Genomic DNA, 15,849 nt, shown 5'->3' on the forward strand with positions numbered 1-15,849 from the left:
AATAAGATCATCTGCGTAAGCTAACGAGCCAACAATTACCTCAGAGATCTTCACTGGGTTCGCCTTACCTAGGCGAAACGCAAATTGCATGTCTGCCAGATATAAATTGAAGAGCACCGCAGCGACCATGCACCCTTGTTTTACTCCACTAGTTGTTGGTATGGTTGCTGATAGTTTGCCTTCAGCATTTAGGCGTATCTGTACTGTTGTATTCGTATGCAGCATCAAAAGCATTCGGAGAAGACCCGGTGGGATACCCCAACTGTGCAACTTGTGCCACAACCGGTTTCTCTGCACCGTATCAAACGCTGCAGAGAAATCGATGAATGCACAGTACACATCAAGATCTCGTATTTGCCAGGCATGCTCGTCCGCAGTGGATAATAACAGTAAACCGTGCACTGTGCCCAACCCCTTTCGGAATCCAATCTGGTTGGGTGGAAGTATTTTTTTTCTGATATCCATACATTAAGTTCCTGCAAAAGGACTCAAGCAAAGATTTTAGATGACGTATCCAGCATGGCTAGCATACGATAATTATTGGGAGAGTCCCAGGCCCCCTTTTTATGAACTATAAGCACAAGGCTGGATTGCCAAGAATGGGGGATCACTCCGGTTGCACCAAATCGTGTGAACAAGAGATGTAGAGCAGTTGCCCAAAGTTTGGGTTATTTTTTTATTAGGAGATTACACACACCATCTGGCCCTGCGGCTCTCAATTTTTTTAACTTTATAATGATCACAGTTATGTCTAGTATTGATGCTTGACAAACCCAATGCTCAGATGGAATTTGTAGTATGTTGTCATAGGTGACAGTACGACCCGGAGTACTACTTAGATGACCAGACCATTGTTCTTCTGTTATATAGTTAATGGTGAGAGGGCGGGGATGTAAGTGCTGGAGTAATTCCCATATACTAGCAGTATCACCATTGCTGGCTTTTTCAGCAATTTGTTTCCATAGTTTAACGCCGCACTCCAATTTATGGTGTGACAGCCATTTCCTATAGTTTCTTCTAGCCATTTTAATTAATGATGGAACAACCGATGGAGATGTGCAGGGAGCATGCTCAGCTAACATCATATGTATTTTTTTATGCAACTTTCTTTTAGCCTCGCTTATGGCACTGTCAAATCCCTCTCGGCGTTTGGTTGGAAAATGTGTATATTCTGCACTACTATTATATGACCGTCTTTGAACAACCTTTTTGTTTATTTTCAGCATCATGTCTGAAAAATTCGACAACATAGCTTCCGCTTCATTCACACCACCAGAACCAATCTGTATGAAATTTGGTAACAATTCCGACACAGCGATATCTGCTCGGGTAATGTTGCATTCATGCCATCTAATTCGATTCCCACCCTCATTTACAGACAATTGGCCATTTCCATCATATTCTACGGCTGTTTTTAACTGCCGTGGCATCTTTAATAGCCAACACAACGGAACATGATCACTTTCATGTCTAGTGACCGTGCTCATGTCCATTATGAAGGGTATGCCTTTCCGGTTTGATAGTGCATAATCGATTGTGGAGGCTGATCGTCCCTCAATTCTAGTAAAGGCCATATTGTGATCGCCAGGTATCAACCCATTCAGTTTCACTATCCCTTGTGCTGCTAACATGGAGTGCCACTTTGTGCCCTGCTTATTGGATTTCACTGTGGCCGGTTCCACCAAGGCAAATTCAGATATACAGTCTGCAGTAAGAGGGATATGACCAATTTTCCCATTAAAATCACTAACCAACCACACCGGGAATTCGTGACTATAATTCTGTAACACTGCGTCGACAGTCTTGATGTTCGTTGCTGTCATTGTCATATTCGGAGGATCATATATGTTTATTAGCAGAATATCAAGCGATAATAGCAAGAACATACTGACCAGGATGTACTCAGATGACTGATTTAATTTCACTATCCGCCATGGAGGGTGCACAGATACAAGAAGGCCAGCTTTGGGACATCCCTTTGTCCCTGGGGTTGCTATCTGATGAACTGTGCTCCGACCATCTATTTGTACTTCAGCTAGTAGCCACGTTTCCTGCAATGCAACTACACTAAATATGCTCATCTTACTCATCAAGCCACCGCTGTCGAACAGGTGGGTATGCCCTCTGGTATTCCAGGATAGGAGCATATCCACCATGTCGCATCACTGAGGCTCGGCAAGGAAATGAGCCCTAAACGCTGTAGGCAACCACTGCCAATAACCATCAGGAGGAGCATTACGGAGTACTACATCACCCCTAACAGCAGTTTCTTTCTGCGTATTGGTGTTATGCGGAACTGGACTTAAAGGTAGATTACTATTTTGAGGTTCTTGTCTGACACCATTCGATATACTAGCTGGTATTACGGCTTCATTTTTATTCAAGGGAATTTCGACCCGTAAAATATTGTAGCCCAATCGCAGGAAATCAGCCTCAAAGCTTAGTACATAATTGAAGAGGGCATCTACTGAAAAAGAAATGTTTGTTATAAATTGATTCTTGAGTACAGCCTGATCTACTATTCGAATGTCATCAGAGGTGATCACTCTCAATGGTACAATGGACTTAAATATACATAACACGGCTGACCTATTTAGCGGTGTCGTTGAGGAGTCCTGATGTAGCTGCACTGGTTGGAGAGCCGGTATCTTCATGCCACTTGAGGTAGAATTAATTACTTTATGATTGGTACTATCCTGTGTATTAATATGCGGAGCCAGAGTACTCTGTGGATTAGCCCATACTGCAGGTAAGGTTGATTGCTTATCAAGATTCTTTTGATTCTTGATTTTGGAGTTGGCTGGTTTTGATTTAAGTCTTTTACTCTTCTGGCATTTGCTAGATTTGGGTCTTGCAGTGGTAATTGGGCTACTTTCTACTATGATCACTGCAATGGGTACCGAGACTAATGGTGCAGTATTCAGCGCTGCACTTTCGTCTACGAGAACCACGTCAGAGCAACCTTCATGGGCACTACATACAGCCTCTTCGGTAGGCAAGACTTTCCTGCCTTTGTGTGGTCCACGAGGGCGTCTGCGACCATACATAAATGCATGGTGTACAGGTGCTAATCGTGAAACATTGGTTTTATTTTTCTTCTGTGTTTTTTTCTTAGGTGCAGTACCTGAAAGTGAGGATGCTTTACATGGAGCTGTACGAGACATCACACCATTACTAGTATGACAGCAACCACACATGTTCTTGTGGATTATCAGGGATTGAATATTAATATTTTTTTCTAAGGTTTCACACTTGCTAATCAATAGTGTCAGCAAGTTTTCGAGAGCATAAAACATGTCATCAGAATTCATGCTTATGTCTGAGGGATTAATCTCCTGATTTTCACTCAAATTAGGCAATTCCTTAGTTATAGGAAAATAAAAAAACACTATGGGCCTCATTATAACTCGGTGTAAACCCGCCGCCACCGTTGTTTCTGGACCGCCTGATCCCGATCCCGACTCCTGCAGGCGGGAGGTGATGTTCCCGCCAGGTCTGACCTGGTGGGTTTAACACTGCCCGCCTGCAGGCGGACGAGGAAACACCAGCAGCATTACGAGATGCTGCCGGTGTTTCCATGATCCCCATTCCCATCGAGTCCCATAGGACTCGATGGGAATGGGGATTAACACCATTCCGCCTCCGTGATTCCCGGAAACCCGGGGTTGTAATGCCCCGGTAATTCCGGGAATCACGGAGGCGGAATGGTAATACGAGTCTGGCGGTAACCAGGCGGTTTTACCACCGCGGTTACCGCCAGACTCGTAATGAGGCCCTATGTGTCTTATTATCTATGGGATGGGGGGAGAGGGAGAGCACGGGAAAGGAGGCATTCGTCCTTGACTGGTGATACACTGGGTGTAGGAGAATTCCAAGGGTTAGTATCACTTTGAAGGCCACAGGGTTTGCTAGGAGGAGTGAAATACATGGGTGTAGCGACAACCTCTGAGAGAGATTGCTCAGGGTCAAGGCCCATGTATTCTACCTCTGGATCATACCATGAGGACTCAGGAAGATCAATTGATGGACATGTCTCTGTCACCGGTAGTGTGTGGACTAAAGCTATATGGCCATTGTTGTGCACAAGATAATTATGGTTATTAGTTCACCTTTTTGGTGAAAAAATGGAGGCAGCAGGGTTTCATCTGCCTATTACTTTATCATCAGGGTCTCCACATGGCAAATATTCAATTTCAGTATTTTCCGTATAAACCACATTATTGTTAGGTGGTACAACATAGGTGTGAGCGCCTAACACATCACTTAACAATTTGGAACTTACGCAGCCCAAATTTGTTGCGAGATCACTCACTAAATCATCTTTAGAAGACTCTAAAACAGAGTTAATCGGTCCACTTAGTGGCGTTTTGCTGTAGTATTCTGTTATTTGTTTACACTTAGGTAACACTATCTTCGGGTTAGAAATAACCTTTGGAATACATGTCCGTCTATTCGGAAGGTTTTTATGCATTGCGAGTTCACTCACATACTCATCATTACTGGTTGCTGGAATACTAGCCATTAGTATGATAAACAGATCAAGAGGATCTTGGATAGATAGTGATGATGGTAATACAAATACAGATTACAGATTAAGATTGTGAGTACCAACAACTCCCTTAATAATTTCCACTTCGTGCTACCCCTTCGAGGTCACATTTAGGCTTCTTACACCGGGGCCAGCGTTATTGCATGCATGCTGTACAAAACAACTAAAAACAGACTGTGGATGACTATATGATCATAAACGTATGTTTAAAATGGATAAAATGTTTAAAATATTTAAAAAGCTATATATTGCACATACTCAATGGTATAAACGCTAGTTTACAATTCCATTGTTTCCATTAATGCACACACATAGACATACATTATATGATACTCATATTGATACACATGGAGTAAATATAGATGGACCTCGAGTCAAAATCAGTGATAAAGACAACTACCATGATATGGTTGAAAACTCAAAAACCCTATTCAACTACCACAATCCCATTTACTAATTTACTCGTATGAGACACTATGAGGTACTGTATGATACTATAGGCACACTGAGTGCACAGTCACAGCAGCAACAAGGAACAGGGATCAAGGAACAACAACAACACTGAGTCTTACGGCGAGTTCAATGACCCATTAAATTGATGAATGATACATTTTTAAAGTCGATGAAGACTCTAACCGGGAACGCTGAACGCGCCACGTGATCAGCGATCAGCACTTACAAAATGCACTTCCCTGAATGCGTGTGCATGAATGCGCACGTCCGGTGCATTTAACTGTGCTGCTGGGAAAGTTGAGAGGAGGGGCCAATACCATTAAAGGGCCTGCAACAATCAGAAAAATAACACGTATTAGGACCCACACGTGTTAGGACCCACAACGTGATTCCCTCCAAGTCCCCTCCAAGTCCCTCTGATCCTTAAAGGCAGCGAGTCCATACCAGGATTACAGCCAAACACACAGCTCCATATTGCTTCAGTCGGCTTCGGTCGCGGCTCCAGTCGCGATCAGCACTTACAAAATGCAGTTCCATGAATGCGCGTGCATGAATACGCACGTCCGGTGCATTTAACTGTGCTGCTGGGAAAGTTGAGAGCAGGGGCCAATACCATTAAAGGGCCAGGATCACAGGCGAACACGCAGCTCCACACTGCTTCAGTCGGCTTCGGTCACGGCTCCAGTCGCAATCAGCACTTACAAAATGCACTTCCTTGAATGCGTGATCGTGTTGGATACATGATTTCCCAAATGGTGGGTCCGGCTCTTGCCTGGGCCACCCCTCTGGTCACCACAAATAACCCCATCCTTGATTCCCACACTGCCTTCTGTAACAGTGTTAAAACTATGTTCGGAAGACAGGAAATAAGAGTCGCCGCTCAGGAGCATCTTTTAGATTTAAAACAAGGAAGTCAGGACATCTTAACATATATTACCAGATTCAAACAAATCGCAAACGAATCTACATGGTCAGATGATGCTCAGGTAACATTGTTCCGGAGGGGGTTATCGGAGGAATTAAAAGACAAGATTTCTAGAGTACCTCGTCCATCTTCACTGACTGAATTTATTGCACTAGTTATGCAGATTGACCATAGGATAAAGGAAAGAAACAGTGAAAAGCGGAAAGGGAAATCTACTCGTACCTTCGCCACTCCGTCATCTACTAATAGAGGAACTAGTTCCGAAGTCCCAACGCAATTAGGTGCAACTAGCAGAGGTCCCCTATACCCTGAGGAAAGAGCTCGTAGAAGATCGCAGGGACTCTGCATGTACGGTGGTTCAAATGCTCACACGGTACAGGACTGTCCGATTACGCCTTCAAGAAGGTCGGGAAACGCCAACGCCCAGCCGTAGGAGGAACCACGGTCCGGGGTCCTGTGTCTAATCCAAGTTCCTCCACCCTTTTGCAAACCTTTCAAGGCAGTAATCCACCTTTCACTAATATGCTGGTACTACGTGTCATATTGAAATATGGAAATACTATTTTACCTGAGGTCTCAGCCTTACTGGACAGTGGTGCAGCAGGGAATTTTATTGATGACGGTTGGACCATGCAACATCATATCCCCAGGACGGTTAAAGCAGAGGCTTTTCCAGTCGAAAGTGTCGATGGTAGGCCTCTAATTTCTGGCCCTATAATCAACCAGACGTGCCTAGTAACTATGTCTATCACTACTCATCAAGAAACTCTTACCTTGGACATCATCCGAGCTGCTCATTATCCCATCATATTGGGGTTACCATGGCTCTGAAGGCACAACCCCTTCATAAACTGGACGGAAGGTTCATTTTTTCTGGGTTGAGAATTCTGTCTGGCTCACTGTATCGGTCACACAGAGACGGGGTCATCAGGGAGTCATTCTAACCCTGATGACTCTATGCAGAACAACCCCAGGCAGGTTACGTTACTTAACTTCATTGCAGGGCTTCCTGCAGACTACCAACAGTTTGCTGAAGTCTTCTCCCCAGTTGAATATACTCAGCTACCACCTCACCGGAGGGATGACTGTGCCATAGATCTCATCCCTGAACAACCATTACCGTTTGGTAGGATGAATATCCTTTCTACATCAGAAAGGGAGGTTTTGAGAGACTATCTGGACATTAATTTAAAGAATGGTTTAATAACCAAATCAACCTCGCCGGCAGCAGCATCAATTTTCTTTGTGCCCAAGAAAAACTCGATGGAGGCCCTGTATATCCTTTCTACATCAGAAAGGGAGGTTTTGAGAGACTATCTGGACATTAATTTAAAGAATGGTTTAATAACCAAATCAACCTCGCCGGCAGCAGCATCAATTTTCTTTGTGCCCAAGAAAAACTCGATGGAGGCCCTGTATTGATTTTAGGGGGTTAAATAAGATCACCGTTCCGGATAGGTACCCCATACCTTTGATTCCGGATATCCTGGAAGTCGTCAAAGGAGCAAAAATCTACACTAAATTGGATCTCAAGGACGCTTACTATCTGATCAGAATACGAAAAGGAGATGAGTGGAAGGCCGCCTTCCGGACACCTTTTGGACACTTTCAATATCAAGTCATGCCATTCGGGTTATCCAATGCCCCGGCGGTTTTGCAGCGATTTATGGGTCACATATTTTCAGATGTATTGCTGCATTAAGTCATAGTCTACTTAGACGACATTCTGGTGTTCTCTAGGACCATTCATGAACACGAATCTCATGTTAAAGAGGTACTAGGCAGACTATTGAGCAATCACTTATATTGTAATTTCGAAAAGTGTTCATTTCATCAATCTAAAGTAACATACTTAGGTTATATTTTGTCCGCCCAGGGCATTGCCATGGATCCTGAAAAAGTCACTGCAGTTCAAGACTGGCCTATTCCTAAATCCTGCAAGGATATTCAAAGGTTTGTGGGATTTTCCAACTTCTACCGTCGGTTTGTACCCATTTGTTCTGCTCTCACTCTGCCTCTCAATAACCTTCTAAAAAAAAGGGGTTCCTTACATCTGGACCAAATCGACACAAAAAACCTTTGAAACGCTAAAGAGAAAGATTCTCCAAAGCACCTATATTGAAGACTCCGGACCAATCCCGGGGTTTTATCATCGAAACAGATTCATCCCAGTATGCTTTAGGAGCAGTTCTCTTACAGAAGGATGAGCAAGATCTTGAACGTCCCATCGCTCATCTGTCGAAGACTCTTTCCTCGGCAGAGCTGAATTACACGGTTCTTGAGAAAGAACTACTAGCGATAAAGAGATCATTCGAAGAGTGGAGACATTTGCTGTTGGGAGCCCAACATCCCATAGAAGTTAGAATAGACCATCAGAATTTAGGGATTCTACAATATGCACAAACATGTAATAGTCGACAGGCAAGGTGGGCTCATTTTTTTCCCCTTTCAGGATTGTATTCACTTTCATCCCTGGGAAGAACAACTTACAGGCTGATGCTTTGTCTCGTAAGGACAATTACCCCCACATCTCAACCAAATCAGAACAAATTTTCCCTTGTTTGGCTATGAGTGTTTCTAAGTCTCTAGACTTCTTACATCGTCTGGAAAAATGTTCCGGTACTCAGCTTTAAAATTACTGTCTAAAGAAGAACAAGACACTATTATTAGGAAAGAGGGATGTTATTTCCGGGGTAATCGAGCATACATCCCAACCAAATCTCTACAAAGGGAGGTTCTTGTCATGTGTCACGATTCCAAAACTGCAGGACATCGGGGTAACTCTACCACTTATGAGTGAATATCTCGATACCTTTGGTGGCCATCCCTGAAGGAGGATATACACAGATATGTGGAATCTTGTCCCCTTTGTTTACAGTCCAAGAGTCCTAGACATTCACCTTTTGGAACCTTGGTAAGAATGCAATACCTTCACGACCGTGGCAAATAATATCTACTGATTTTATAGTTGAATTACCACCCTCTGGAGGATGCTCTACTGTTATGGTAGTAGTAGATTCTTTCACCAAGATGGCTCATTTTCTACCACTTGCTAACCTTCCATCTGCTGCCGTGATGGCACTTACCTTCATATCTCGGATTTTTCCCTACATGGCTTACCCGAAACTATAATCTCGGATCGAGGATCCCAGTATGCATCCAGATACTGGAAACATATCTGTCAAAGATTGGGAATTACTCGAGCCCTAAGTTCAGGTTATCACCCCCAAACCAACGGCCAAACCGAGAGACTTAACTAAACCTTGGAAGGATGTTTAAGGAATTACATTTCTGCTGCTCAAGATAACTGGAAGGATTTGTTACCCATTGCAGAGTACGCTTACAATAATTCATATAATTCGGCCATCAAAACATCCCATTCTTTTGTACCTATGGATTTCACCCAGTTTCATTTCCAGAGAAAAGAACCCAGGATAATAAGATTCCTGAGGTTGACTCTTTACTTAAACAACTACATCTTGGTCAAGACCTCGCAAAAGAAGCTCTGAAAACTACTCAGGATAGAGTAAAACGATTTGCTGACCGACACAGAACCCCTGCTCCAGGGATTAAACCCGGAGACTGGGTTTGGTTATCTTCCCGATTTCTTCCCAGGCATCTTACACCCTCTAAGCTTTCTCCTAAGTATATGGGTCCTTTCCGGGTGGCAGCCACAATGGGAAATGCCGCATTTAAACGCAAGCATCCTAAGACATGGGCATGCATTCATCCTGTTTTTCATGTCTCTCAATTGAAGCCAGATCAACGAAGTACATTTCATCCCTGTATCTCCGCCCGACCAGCACCAGTCATCACATCAACAGGGCCGGAGTACGAGGTCTCTGGCATTTGTGACTCCTGTATACATCGTGGGAAGCTTCAGTACTTAGTGGACTGGAGAGGCTATTCAGCCTCAGATCGAACCCGGGAGCCTATATTTGCTATTCATGCACCCCAACCGATAAAACTATTTCATCAGAAGCACCCTGGAAAACCAGGAGAGATTAGATCTAAGAGGGGGCATACTGTCACACTTCATTCTGTCTATAATTCTGTCTGCCCCATTCTTCATGTTTTGCGAGCTGTTCCGGGTTCCTCCAGTATGTTGGAACCCGGAACGAGCTGTAACGCTCTAGCGTTTCTGCTGGATCCTAATGGAGTGTTAGCCACGCCCCCTGGCGTTCGCACGGCATATCCAGACTCTTTGCCAATTGCAACTCGCGTTGCTTCTCTATTCCAAAGTGGCGTCATGCTCCGTAAGTTTGCACTTTACCTCAAGCTTACTTGAACTTTCTGTGCTCTGAGCGCTATTGCTGACTACCTTCCTTTTGGTTATATTCTGTTGTATCAGATCACAATCATTCTTTCTGTTTCTTAGACGAACCGGCAGGGTTTTCATCTATTTGTTATTCAACCTCCACGGGATCCTTTGATTCTGCGACTTCTTCGGGATTGCCGTTAGGGAATCTACATACGTACATCTTTATACTTGCTTCCACTGGTATTCGTTTTTCTACCCCCGGCACTATTTAAGTTGGTTCTCTGTAAAATAGGACTCCGGATTCTACATGTCGTACAGGAAGAAGTAGGAAGCCTTACCCGGAAGTACAAGAAAACTCGTTTCCATCAGCTTGCCTTGCCAGGCGGTAAGAGAAGCTTTATTGTAGTGCTCCTAGATAAAATCTCTCCCCTAATTTTTAAGATTAATCTTCTGTTTGTTTATAGCCCTGAGGGATCAGGTGTCAGCTCCTCAGTCGCTCTAACTTCATGATAAGGAGTAGTCCGTTTATACAGGGGTAAGACCTCTTCTTTGTTTTCTAATCAGCTCTACCAGTTCTTTGTCCGCTCTGGTTCTGACTTATTTTACTTCTCATCTATATATATATTTCTACCTCAGCATCCAGCCCAACTGACATCCTCACAGAGAAGCCAGTAGAGGAGTCTCATCTTTCAAGCTGTCCCCAGGATTCGACGAACCCTAGCAGCCCAACACAGGGTATTTTCCCCTTCGGGGGTTTTCCCTGGGGGCTCCTTTACGTCCCGGCTCTTGGAGCAGGGTTGTTCAGGGGTTCCTAGGAGGAACCTCATTCTCTTCATTCAGATCCATTGTACACCTGGGAAAGATCAATCCAAGAGGTGGGTGTAAATCTTGTATGTTGATGCTTATGTTCAATGAGAAGTACGAAATTATTGATTAGTTATTACAACAAGACCCGGACTCTATGAAAGAAAACTCCATCGAAGATCTCCCACAAACAACAAAGACAGGTGAGAAGGGGGGAAACCTGTGACAGATTGAGACGCCAACAAACTGATACAGATACGGACATGGAGGCTGCAGTTCAAGATGTCATGCACAGCATGCAAGAGTTAACCACAGAAGTTCAGAATCTCAAAGCTGAGAATGCCGCATTAAAACAACTAGTCCTGTCACGTGATTCCGCGACCAAGGAAAGTGTATTGTTGGGCGGAGTAGTGGATAAATATGATGGCTCCTCAAAGAACCTTTGTGGCTTCCTTGATTCATGTTTATGTCATGGGCGCTACTCCCGAATGGCCAGGACTGGCCCAGCGCCCTCGGAAGCAGACCCGTCTTCCACTACTCGGGACCCAGCAGACCCCTACAGGGGCCCTTTGGACCGTGTCCTGGCGCCTTTGGCGCCAGGCTCATGAAGGGATTCAGTCGCGGCGCCTTTGGCGCCGGGCTCATATTGTTAAACAGTGTAATAATGCTTGGGTGGACTTACCTGAGGCAGACCATGCTGCATATTTACCCAGAACAATCCAGTCTGGTTGAAGTCCCCAGCCATCAGGACTGGGAGGAACTATTCCCTCCATTCAGGAACTCTTTTCTTACCTGGGTGGAACCGGTGGAAGAACACACACTGGAAGCACTTCTCTGCTATTTAAACCACGCCCGATGGAAAACACGTGCTTCGCGTTATTCTGCAGCAGCAGCAGGACGCTCACCGAGTCGGCTCCTGCATTCCAGGTCCAGAGTCATCTTCAGCTTCCGCGCAGCAACCTGTGGATGAAGAAAGACACAGAACAATACTTACCAGATCCCGGAATCCAGTCACCTGCAAAACCTGCAAAGAATAAACATAAGGTTAGAAAAGTGCAACTCGCTCGCAGCCGCGCCCGCTTACCTGATCCATCCGTGATTGCAACTGAGCTAACCGCGGCCTTCTCTTCGGCAGCTTCTCTGCACCTGCAAGGCAAAGGACATAATTAAAAAGGGGTTCGGGTGAAGGCAGTCGCATTCATCTTAACTTACCAGTTTTTGCACGCGCAGAAGCGGCCGCATCAACCGCAGCATCCCGGCACCTGAAAACTAGAAAAAGGACATTATTAGAGGTGCCATTAAAAGCGGCCAACGATCATTATACTTATGTGCATCGGCACGTGCAGTGGCAACGGATATAAAGCCCGCAGCATCCCGGTACCTGAAAACTAGAAAAAGGACATTATTAGAGGTGCCATTAAAAGCGGCCAACGAACATTATACTTACGTGCGTCGGCACGTGCAGCGGCAACGGAAAACTACGCCCACAGCATCCCGAGGCCTGAAACAAAGGAAAAGGGACATTATTGAGGTGCCCATCTTTTAAAGCCTAAAGACTACAGTGTACTTACAGGCATCCGCTCGTGCAGTAACGGCGGCATCGCTCTTCGGCATCCCAGCACCAGTGCCACAACTAAGGCCGCAAAAGACTTGAGCCTCAACACTGAACTCATCCAGTGACGTAACTGGAATCCACGCACCCCTGCACCAGACGCAGGATGGAGAGCTCAGCATTTATACGCCTAAGGTGAGAGCTCGCCGAGACAAGTAGAAAGCTAGGCTGTGGGAGAAACTGGCAATTGGTGGGAGAAGGAATCCCATCAAACGGTGATTAACCCTTTTTCTTCCCCCTGCAGAAAACTTACCCTGCAAGTCAGACATTCGATAAGAGGGAGCCCAGTCCTGAGAGTCGTCCGAGCTCTACGCTTCTCAATTGAAGAAACGATAGCAGCCCAGCCGGGATCAGCGCCTCCGTGGGAATCAGGTGAGCGTTACAGAACGCGAAGCCCACCAATAACCTCCTACCCAGGCGCTATGGAAACTTCCGACACAGACCAACTGGCCCAGTTATTAGGGGAATTAAGAGCTGAAGTTCATGCTGCCCGCCAGGAAACGAATGCCCTTAGGAAGGAATTGATAATATCAAAAGAACGAACTGATGATCTCGCCAGACAGTTATAACAGACACAAGCGGGGCAAACCCCGCTACCTAATTCAGGAGGGAGCTATATCCCAGCGGCTTCAGCCAATCCTGTTCAAATCAACCTACCCTGAAATGTGCCATTGGCACCGCCTGAACGCTTCTCTGGTGACCCTAAAAGGTTTGCGGTGTTTATAAATCAATGCCGATTGCACTTTCTTTGTAGACCTGCAGCCTTTCCGACTGACCAGACTAAGGTAGCCTTTGTGCTTTCGTATCTTAGCGGCAGTGCTGCTGATTGGTCGATCCCTCTGGTTACACAGGATGACCCGATCCTTCGTGATTTCCCGACCTTCCAGGCAAATATGGAAAGACTTTTTGCAAGGCATTCCAGGGGCAGGCCCTGGACAACAAACTCCTTTCCCTACGACAGGGCAATCAAGATCTTTTGGCCTACATTGCATCATTCAATAGGCTAATCGTGGAAACCAGATGGCCTGAGGACAAAAGAATCACGCTTTCTCACAGGGGTTTGCGTGGCAAACTCAAAGACGGCCTTGCCCAGGTAGTGAGTCCTCCTCAGGATTGTTCAGAGTACATTGATTTGGTGGTCCAATTGGATCACAGACTACAAAACAGAAAGGCGGATCGATCCAGGTTTGAAACACGAGTGTTCCCTAAGCCTCAAAGTCACACCAAAGGAGTTGAAGCCGTCGAACCTATGCAAATTGGGGTTGTAAAGGGTCCCCTAACCCAGAAAGAACGCGACAGGAGACGACAAATGCAACTATGTCTCTATTGTGGAAATTCAGGACATTTTCTTCGAGATTGCCCGGTGAAACCACCTAAGAAGACAGTGGGAGCTTCTGATAAGAGTTCTGAAAAGCCTGAGCCGGGAAACGACCTCGCCCGACAAGTGTAGAGGTCCGCTTGCCGTGCGTAAAAACCAGTTCTTTGACCTCGCACTTCATAATGTCAATGGTCCTCGTAAACCCAGATCAACCGGATCGTTTGCATGCAATTAAGGCATACATTGATAGCGGAGCAGTTGGAAATTATGTGGACCGCAAATTGGCTTCCAGGATGAACTTACCTCTTTGTCCAAAGGTGGTTAAAGACGTCATTACCACGGTGGATGGGACGGAAATCGCCTCCGGACCAGTGACCCATACCACTACTGAAGTGACGATACTAGGCCAAGACGGGCATCAGGAGGTAATTGTGTTCGACGTGATCAAGGCTCCTCAATTCCATGTAATTGTAGGGATTCCTTGGTTGGAGAAACACAATCCTCAGATTGATTGGTGAGCAAAGACGATAAAGTTCCCAGAGTGCACACCAACTTGTTATCCACGACCCAACATTGGCCTAGCGTCAGTAACGGCTGACGGTCCACAATTACCTCTAGAGTATCGAGAGTTCCAAGATGTTTTTCAAAAGGAACAGGCTAACACCTTGCCACCCCACAGATCATACGATTGTCAGATAGATTTGCTACCCGGTGCAACTCCCCCTTGCAGTAGGATTTACGCCCTTACCTAGCCTGAGAACCTTCATCTGCGACAGTATTTAGACCAGTACCTGGCCAATGGCTTTATCCGTCCGTCGAAGTCCCCTGCATCCTCGGCTCTGTTCTTCGTACCAAAAAAAGAATGTGACCTCAGAACCTGTATAGATTATCGTGCTCTGAACCAGATAACAGTAAAAAAACGGTACCCCTTACCTCTGATCCCGGAACGCCTGTATTTATACTAAGCTTGATCTCTGGGGAGCTTATCACTTGGTACGGGTCAAGGAAGGAGATGAATGGAAGACGGCCTTTCGCACTAAGTATGGGCTATTTGAATACCAAGTGATGCCCTTTGGACTATGCAATGCACCGGCCGCCTTCCAATATTTTATGAATGATGTCCTCAGAGAGCTCATTGATGTCTGCATTGTCGTCTACATAGATGACATTCTTGTGTACTCATCTTCAGAAGCTGACCATCGAAATCATTTTAGGGCAGTCCTTGAAAAACTTTGCCAACATAAACTTTTTGCCAAGCTCGAAAAATGTGTTTTTCATGTCACTGAGGTCGAATTTTTGGGATGTATTCTGACACCCAAAGGAGTCCACATGGACTCGAGAACAGTAGACGCTATCCTCAAATGGCCGTCTCCTACTTCCGTGAAAGGCGTTCAAAGCATGCTAGGCTTTGCCAATTTTTACCGTAGATTTATTCCAGAGTTTTCACGAGTGGTACAACCCAGCACCGCCCTCTTAAGAAAAAATAAACACTTTGAATGGTCCGCAGAAGCAGAACAAGCCTTCCAAGAGCTAAAGGCTAAATTCACCTCGGCGCCAATACTGAAACACCCACGCCCGGACCTCCCTTACATCGTTGAAACCGACGCCTCCAGCTTAGTAATGGGAGCAGTCCTATCACAAAGAGATCCCGAGACTAACCAACTGCATCCTGTGGCATTCTTGTCTCAGAAGTTCTCGGCGCCTGAGATCAACTACACCATCACAGACAAAGAGCTTCTAGCGATTAAATTAGCCTTTAAGGCATGGCGGCATTATCTCGTCGGGGCCAGACACACCGTCACAGTGATCACCGATCATCGAAATCTGCAGTATCTGAAAACCGCCAAGGCTCAATCCTCCAGACAGCTTTGCTGGGCTCTATTCTTTGCTGAATTTGACTTTGTGATCACTTATCGCCCCGGCAACA

Source organism: Ambystoma mexicanum, chromosome 9 (assembly GCF_040938575.1).
Source record: "Ambystoma mexicanum isolate Mex_15411 chromosome 9, UKY_AmexF1_1, whole genome shotgun sequence".
Taxonomy (NCBI): Eukaryota; Metazoa; Chordata; class Amphibia; order Caudata; family Ambystomatidae; genus Ambystoma; species Ambystoma mexicanum.